The sequence below is a fragment of the Cyprinus carpio genome, chromosome A9, assembly GCF_018340385.1.
Source record: "Cyprinus carpio isolate SPL01 chromosome A9, ASM1834038v1, whole genome shotgun sequence".
NCBI classification, from domain to species: domain Eukaryota; kingdom Metazoa; phylum Chordata; class Actinopteri; order Cypriniformes; family Cyprinidae; genus Cyprinus; species Cyprinus carpio.
In genome coordinates this window covers 9,844,014-9,853,260 of record NC_056580.1, presented here as the reverse complement: position 1 = coordinate 9,853,260, position 9,247 = coordinate 9,844,014, and the positions used below count along the sequence as shown (strand labels likewise).

Here is a 9,247-nt window from a genome sequence, read left to right as displayed (position 1 = left end):
CTCTTCGTTTTCGTTGACCAAACTAGACGGAACTAAATGTTATAACGTTTTTTTCGTCTCGTTTAGTCGCGTTATTATTATTTTGCAGTATTTCTGTTTCCTGTGTCTCACTACGCAGACGCAACCGACGTCACTTCCTCAAGCCCCACTCATTAGTGGTGGGCGATACTGCAAAATTTGGTATCGATTCGATACCAAATACATATAGGGTCAGTATTGCCGATACCGATACCAATACGATACTTTATGGTTATTTTAAAATGTAAAAGTACATAATATTATTTTTTTACTGTAAATGTCATTATTTCTGAGGTGAATGGATGATCAATTCTTTAGGCAATATTTTTTTATTAATGTATTGAAGTCCACAAAAATATTAGTTATTAGGCACTGTAGCATTTTCCTTGTCATGTGTTTTTAAGTGTTTGTATAGGTTTACTGTATTGCCACAGTATCGAATGCTCTTTTTACACGTATCACAAGTTGCAGTATTATCATTTAATGCCGTAAAATAGGTCCCACACAACGCTTCTCTTCCTCCTGGCCATCCTGATCTCTCACAATGTGCTATCAAGCTTCGCTCACTCAGTTCGCTGCTCCTCGGTGCGTTGTGTCAGTGAGTCCACATGACGACACAACGAATCACAGCAGAGCAGCAGGAGGGGGAGGAGTAACAAAGTGGGCCAGGATGTGAAAGCAGCGTTTGTAGAGGTAGAAGACACGAGCAAAGTATGATGAATGTAGAGGAGAGATATTTAAATTAAAATATCGATTCAATTACAATTGTATCGATCTGATACCAATACCAGTGTTGGCATCGATACTATCGATATTTAGATCGATCCGCCCACCCCTACCACTCATTATTTAGAAGACGACAACAAACAAAGTTAAGCGGGATTAATACTTTCTCCACATTGATACTGGCTCTGCTGACTGCGAGCGCTCCTTCCCACAAACGTTACCGGATGAGGCTTTTGTTGCGTTCGCCGTTGCACTTTTCTTTGAAATGACAGGGGAGCGACGAGGAGTAATTGTCCTCTAAAACGGTCGGGAATCACCGGTGAGAAGAAGTCATTTGCCAGTACAAAGTCTTGTGATGAATGAGTTGATGAATTAGTAATTTCTTTATGTACAAACTTAAAACATTCTTAAACTATTGGCTGTATTTCGCATCAAACACAAGCCAACTTTAAGCACATAGTGTATAATTAATATCTAAATTGATTCTAATTCTATTTTATACAATAAAGAATAAAATGTACTTCAAATAAGAAAGCCTTGGACAAACTATTGCAAACATTTTTTCCAAAAAAAAACGTTTTTCCATCAAAAAAGCACCTGATGGAGTTTGAACTTCACAATAAACTGCCTTTTGTTTCACACAAACGCCAGCATGGACGTGCATGTTCGGATGCGGAGCTATGTGTAAAGTTACAAAAAAATGCTGTGCACTCCGCCACACGAAATTAGTTCACGCGCACTCAAAGAGAACTTCCGGCAACACCGTGATGATGTCATATTTTCAAGCGAAATTGCTGACGCGTCAAGTATAATCAGCCCTTGACACAGAGAAGGGACCAATGGCCAGCCAGCCGGGGTTCGTCTTTGGGAGAAAAATTCGCCAATTTTTTATTATTTTTTTATTTTATTTATTGTTTTTATTTATTTTTATTTAAATTTATGTGTGTGTATTTCTTACATGTTTGGTTTGGTAAAATAAATGTTGTAAATTAAAATCAGAGAGTCTTCCGTGTCTGGAATGGATGTATTCTTAAGTCTATAAGGTAACAATAATATAATAAGATAACCTTGTTTGAAATGGGTTTTGGCTAAAAAATAAAATTTTTGGTTTCGTCTATACTTTCGAAGTACTTGTACTATATTGACTGGGGTTAAATAGAATTGCATTACTAAAAAGAGACTAAAATACCATTTTCATAGACTAAATGTTATCAGTTTTCGTCGACTAAAACTAGACTAAAATGTCATCAGTTTTCGTCGACTAAAACTAGACTAAAATGTCATCAGTTTTCATCGACTAAAACTAGACTAGACTAAAAAGAGTATGAACGTGACTAAAACTAATAAAAACTAAAATGACAGCTTCACACAAAGACTAGACTAAAACAAAAATTAAAACAGGCCGCCAAAAACAACACTACTCCCTCGTCATCTCTGTAACCTTATTGTTGCTGAACACTCTGTTTCACTTGGAAATACATCAGATTACCAAGTAATATGAGTTGTGTTTCATGCTGATTTAATAGGATGTTGTGCAGCAATATACACAGCAGCTAGATTGGCAGGTGTTTAGTGGCAAAGCATGTATTTTAGCATAGCTGCAACACTGTGCTGAGTAATCAGCATTCAGGACCTAAACTATCTATCTAATAAAGCAGCATTAAATCTGTAAGCGTCACATGGAATAATTCAATCATTCTCATCCGATGAGACAAAGTGCACCCTTATTCCCCTAACCTGCTGATGAAACATGACCCGCATCAAGCAGGCAAGAAAGACGAGCAATTTTGAAGAAGACCGCGAGGCTGCGGATGTCATAATGGAAACATCCATGTTTGGATGAGGAGAGGAAAGAACCGGACCTATCAATTTCCCACAACTCTCCCCTCGAGTAATTTTCGAGCTTAGTAATTTTAAGTTGTTGGGCATTTTAATTGGTGGAATTTTTCAGAAATGGATTTTGTGAAAAGAAGGTAGGGTTCAAAGACTGGCTGGCTTGAAGTGTCGGTAATTTTTATTTGCGGTCTTTTTTTGAAGAAATAATTAGAAGCATTTTGGTGGGTGTAACATTATTTAGACAGGCCATCAATGTTCGCCGACCCCTCCTGTGTCCTCTCGTTTGCAGGTAAAGCTCAATTTGTGCCTGGACTGTTTCATTAAAACACTAGTCACACCGACTCTGCCTTTGCACGGCAGGCAGAGTGCATTCTGGGTAGACAAACCGGTGTCTAAGTGTAAGGCGGTAATCAAGTCTTCTATCCTCAACCCTCAATTCTAAAATTGTGCACCTCCAAAAAGGTCTAAAAAAGAAAGAAAATAAAGCATTTCCCTTTCAGTTCAATCAAGCTGAGATGGAATCATGAGGTGAATATAATTTAAACCAATCTGCAATTTCTGCTTTTTAGAAATAAGCTTTCACATCCTCTGTTTCCAAAAACAGAACGGCACAGAATGCAGCGGCATGACTTGTTGCTAAGCTACAAGATGCATCTAGAAGAAACGGCTAAGTGAATGCTTTGTGTGAGCGCACACATGTGTGCGCTTGAGAGTGCATGCTTTTTTCTTGTATGTGCTTCAATGGGAGAGTGATGTGGAATTGCTTTTCTCCAATGAGTGACAGGCAGGAAGTTCTTGAACAAATATGAGAGGAGGAAATACAGAATGAAAAAGGAGAAATAGAATGAGGGAAGTGCATTGAGAGGAAGAGAAAATCTCAGGGGCGGAACACATTAGTAGCACTTGTCCGGTTCTCCAGATTAGGCCAGATGAATCATAAGGACTCAGAGAACCCACAAACCAGAAGATGCTTCCTTTATACGCTTTTATTCTCGGTCTTTCAAAGCCTATTCACAACAAGTCTGAACTTTTGGGCATAAAAAAAATTATATTATATAATATATATAAAAATAGAGTCCATGTAATAAATATTATTATTATTACATAACATTTATTAATTATAACACTTATTTTTCAAAATTACATGTTTTAATATAAAAGTGAGCTCTTTTTTAATTAAAAGAAAAAATAGTTATGGTTAGCTGTTGGGTGACTGGTCAACCATCTTGCCCATTTCTAACATGGTTACCTACACTTCTTTCTGACACATAAAAAAAAAAAAAAAAAAAAAAAAAAAAAAAAAAAACACATTAAACCCTCATTGCAGGATGGATGGTGAATAAGAGAGACAGAGAAGCGGTGTCAGGCCAGGGAAGGGTTTGCAGATACGGGGAGCGGGACACTTAAGGGAGCGGGCTGGCACTCTTTAAAAGCAGCCGAACGCGCCTGCAGCTCTCATTCAGCTCAGCAGAATGGCTGATTAATTAACGGACAGAAAAGCACTCCAGCACTCACACAACCAATACTAAAAGCTTTTCTTTCTCCATCTAGTGATTTCTATAATTATTTTGATGGCGAGGCTGCACTCCAGGACTCAAGAAAGCGGGGAGGGAGGAGGTAGAGGGTACATGCGGAGACGAGGAGGAGAAAGAGCCCTAACTGTGTTTTTTGTATGGGAAATCTTTCAGTGAGGTATCTGGGCACAATGGCTGCTGATGGGGGACTTGAGTGGACATTGGTAACCCGTGGAGTAGTTCTTGATGGGTCTGTGCCATATTTTGGACTGACCCTGGCGGGGTTACTTTGAGGACTGGAGGACTGTTTGCTTAGTGCAGTGTGGGGGCTATTGTTCTCGAGCACATCCAGGACACAGCATTCATACAGCGAGGTAGAGTGCTGAGTGGAGAGCAGGCAACCTTGTGGACCCCTTCCTCCTCTTATCAAACCGATCCCCCACTTTTTCCTTGTTTGTGTGTCTCTAAAAGTGTTTTTGGAGATGTGGAAGCAGAGGTTGGCAATCTGCAGCTCTCCACTGGTCTCTAAAGAACTGGGTTGCCCCTGTGCAGATAAGCGAGCCACCTGTCTCCCCCATCCCTACCTCTGGAGGGAACAATGATTATTTTTTAATTGGAGCGGAGCAGAGCTCTGGAGAGGCTGGTTGTTATAGTAACTTTCCACTCTGAGTGCAGTGGGCCTCTTCTGGGCTGAAGGAGCAGCTCGCTGCGGACCCTTCTTCTAACAACCAATACCAAATAGCTCCTCACCCGCTTCTCTCTCATGAGGAGAACCTCAAGAGCCCCTCACTCTTTTTCTCTCACCACATTTCCCCACGACCTTCACCCTGCCTGCCTCTCCCCCTCTCCAGAGCGTTTAGATGAAAGGAGGAAATGGAGAGCGGGAAACGAAGGTCTCTGGTATTGGTTGTTTGGATGATAAGAGTTTCAGTTGTTCAAATAACTTACACTGGCATGAGTCAGACTACCTTTCATACAATTTGATTGGTATTATTTATGTATTCATTAATTCAAAAATACACCGCTGTTCAAAAAAGTTTGTGGTCAAAAAAAAATCTGATTTATTGATAAAAAATAAAGTAAAAAACTGTATAATTTTGAAATATTATTTCAAATGAAAAGTTTTTTTTTTCTATTTTATTTATTTATTTTTTTATTTTTTTCCTGTAATGGCAAATCTGAATTTTCAGCATTCTAATATGCTGATTCGCTGCTCAAGAAACACTGCTTATTATTAATTCTTACTCCTATGAAAACAGTTGTGCTGCTTGGTATTTTTGTGGAAACCGTGGTGGAACATGTTTTTCAGGATATTCTGAATAATAGAAAGATTAAAAGAACTTTTCTTTAAGAGCTTTGAGTTTCTTAATTAAAATTCATATTCATATTTTATGGCAGTTTTAGAGCATAACGTCAAAATGTTGTGTCCGAATGAAAAAAACTGTTTCTGATATCATAATGAAGAAAAAAAGGGTTTTTTGATCTTTTGCTATATCGTTTATTTGCAGTATGTAAATATTTGTATAGCACAGTACTACATGAGAGTGTGAGTAAACATTGACTATATTTCCAGTTTTTCTAGGTGAACTAGAATGGGTCGAAAGAGGGTGAAAATGATCACAAGAGTCCTTTGTCTTGTATTAGTGGACCATGCAAAAAAAAAAAAATATAATGCAGAGAATCCTGTTGCACTTCATCACTGACCATACAAGCCACTACACACATTGAGAGACACTTTTTATGACAGCGGTGGGCAGCAGGGTGTGTGTTAAACTGTCTGTCCATCTAAATAACTGAGCCGCTTTAATGACTCTCAGTGGATGCTTTTAAATCAGACATACAACAGAGCAACTCACCCGTTTAAACAAACTCTTCATATGACACTAGAGCATGCTCATGCTGACACCAGAGTCACCAATGCCATTCTCATTCACATCCTCAATTTACCCATCAACATGAATTTACTCAAAATTCTCCCTTTATTCAGGGCAGAAATGAATATGCAGCGGTATTTAAACCCACACCCGCTGGCAGAGTGTGAAAAAGTAAAGGTGGGGAAATTAACCAGATTATTTATCAAAAACTGAGGCTGCAGGAGACGCCTGGCCACAGAGTCAGACAAAGTGTCATACATATGACAAAGATATATCCTAATGAGCTGAGCTGTGCTTATAGCTGATATACCTTTGCCTCCGTGTGGCAGACATCTTTCCCTTCATACGAATAAATACGTTTCTTTCAGCCAACTATTGTAACTGACCCCTCATGCTGAGACCTTCCTGTCCCAAAATAAAACTCCTTGTGACCCAAATATCCACTCAGAAATGACCACAGAGATGATTGGAACAAGACATTCAGGAATCTTAATTTTTGTATAAGAGAGAAGTTTTCACTTGAATTTGTCAGTCAAGACATAAAAAGTAATTTATGTCCCATATTAGCATATTTCAGCCCTCAGCCAGTCTGCTATTTTCTCTGCGCTCGAGCGGCTGTAGTGACAACGATGTCCCCTTTAACATTTTTATAGAGAGGTTTGTTCATATATCATCTTCCTGATCAATTCATTTAATCCTTTCTGAAGTATTAATCTGTTTCAAGAATAAAATAAAATATATAAAACATTACTGACACCAAACTTTTGAACAGAACTGTATTACATTCCCTGGATTATCAAAAATAGACATTACAATGTGGTTTACTTATTACATAAGCCTTGTTTTTGTTGCATTTCAAATATAACTCATTACTCACCGACATGATATAAGATAATATTTAGCAATGTGATCTAGGCTATTCCGGTTAAAAAAAAAAAAAAAAAAAAATAATAATAATTATAGACCATACTAAGCTGGTTAGCAAGTCTTAGCTGGTCTCCAAGCCTGGTCAAGCTTGTTTGTTGACTGGTTTTAGTAGTGATTTTGGGTACATTTTTTTCAGGATTTGGCCAGACTGAGAAATCAGCAGAACATCTTAGCCTGGTTTAGGCAGGTTTTCAGCATGGGATTTATGTATATATGCATATTTACCTGTCTGCAGCAGGAGGTGGAAGGCTTCGCTGTTTGTTGACTTTGGCGTACAGGCCATCCAAAGGGTCTTCTGTGGATGGCTCTCTGCTGTGGGACACTGGGTGCGGGGGTCTCTGCGGGGAGGGGCTGCGGTTACCATGAAACGTGGCTGGGAAGGTGATCCGCGCTCCTGAAGTTTGTTGATGCGGGCGTAGTTCGGGTCCAGGTCATCATCCTCCACGTCAGGTGGGGAGAAGTGGTCCCGGACCTGGCATTCCCTCAATTCCTGGTGCTTGGCTTCAATTCTGTAACAAAGAAAAGCTGATGTTAACCTACCCTGCTGTAATGATCTCTTTTTTTGGTCTTAGCGGGGGAAACAGACAACTGTTCAAAAGTGTGGAATTATTATTATTTTTTTTTAATAGGTCTCTTATGCCCACCATGCAGGCTGCATTTATTTGATTAAAAATACAATATAAAGCAACACTGTGAAATGTTATTACAATTTAAAAAAAAAAAAAAAAACAAACAGTTTTTTCTATATTTTTATTAAATGTTTTAATTGTATTTATTCCTGTGATGGGCAAAGTTGAATTTTCAGCAAGTACTCCAGTCTTCAGTGTCACATGATCCTTCAGAATCATTTTCTAATATATTGATAATATTAATATTTCACAATAATACTGTTCTACTGTATTTTTCATCAATTAAGTGCAAGCCCCAGTGAGCATAAGAGACTTCGTCCAACAACATTAAAAAATCTTAACTACTCCAAACATTTGACCGATGGTGAATGATCTAAAACTTCAAGGGAGGCATTGAGCAAACAACACAAGCAATGAGAACACAAATTGCAAGAACTTGAACTTGAATCGTATTTACAATAAACTTGGAAAGGGTCAAGAAAGACCTTTCGGATACATCCAGCTGATTTTCTCTCTCCCCCACTTTCCTTTTCTGTCTCTCTCAGGAGCTACAACAGGCTCAGTCAATAAAGTCTCTCTCTGAACAAATGCCACTCTGGAGCATATGGAGGAGAACAGCATGGCTCCAGCTCACACTTCACATGCTTCCAAGTCCAATAAGCCTCGGCAAACACCACAAAAAATAAAGACTGTGAAAACATCCCTATATCTTAGCTAAATATATCCTTTTCTCCTGTCTTCTGACAGAATATACATGACACGCCCAAGAGACAGAGATACAGAGATAGAAGAGGAAACCTAGTGCTGGTGTCAACTCAGTAATGGGACCACAAAAAGCTGTCGGTCCTGGAGAGTGAATGAGATGGAAAGGGGACAAACCAAATAAAGAGATCTAATCCTGTGTTTTAATACAATGAATCATCTAAAATCCTGTGTGTTATACATGTTTAGTAATGAGCTATATCTTTTGTTCCATAAAACGGCAAGTTTATTATTTTTTCCCAGATTACATTTTGAGCTTCCTTATGAAATCTACTTCATGCGTTTCTGAAATGACTTGGTGTCCTCACAAATGACGACAAAAACAACAGGCTAAAAGATCTCTCATCTCTATGCTAACTTCACCACTGAGTCTTGTATCATCCTGAAGGGGTTCGTTTTGTGATATGTCTGAATTTGCTACAGCTGATGTTTTATTATTTGGGTGCAAAAAAAAGTCGAGAATATAGAAATAAATGTAGGAAATCAATTGCTTTGTCAATTATACAGTTCAGCGATCATAACTTTTACCTTACATTTATGATTCTCGGAAAAACGGCTTTAATCGAAATAGTGCATTTAATCATGCGTACAATGCTGAAAAATCCTTTTACCTAATTTGGTGTTTCCCTCTGATCTGAGTTTATCTTTGCACCTCAGATTTGAAAAATGGAGTTAAAAAAAATAAAAAAAAAAAAAAACCTGTTTACAGATAATTTTTGGCAATGAATTTCACATCAAAAGTGCATCAGCTTCAGACTGATGAGGCATAATGCATTTAAAGGGGTCAAAATATTGGCAACATAATAAAACTCACACCTCAAAAATGCTAATAATAAAAAGGTTAATGATAATACAACATAAATTAAAGGAAATAATCCTCTCTGGGTCAGTATGACTGGAATACAACATGAGGGTTAAGCTATACATTTCATCAGTTTGTACGTAAATGTTTCAAATTTCT

At 38.2% G+C, this 9,247-nt stretch overlaps 1 long non-coding RNA gene across 1 annotated transcript in view; it reads right to left on the bottom strand.

Annotated features, from left to right (window-relative positions):
• The window catches only part of LOC122146094, a 17,868-nt gene extending 10,619 nt beyond the window's left edge, over positions 1 to 7,249 (bottom strand). The window contains exons 1-2 of the long non-coding RNA XR_006160782.1: positions 7,121 to 7,249; positions 2,482 to 2,484 (exon numbers count right to left, since the gene is read on the bottom strand). This is a non-coding gene — a long non-coding RNA (uncharacterized LOC122146094). The remainder of the gene's footprint in view (positions 1 to 2,481; positions 2,485 to 7,120) is intronic.
• Positions 7,250 to 9,247: the final 1,998 nt, after the last annotated feature.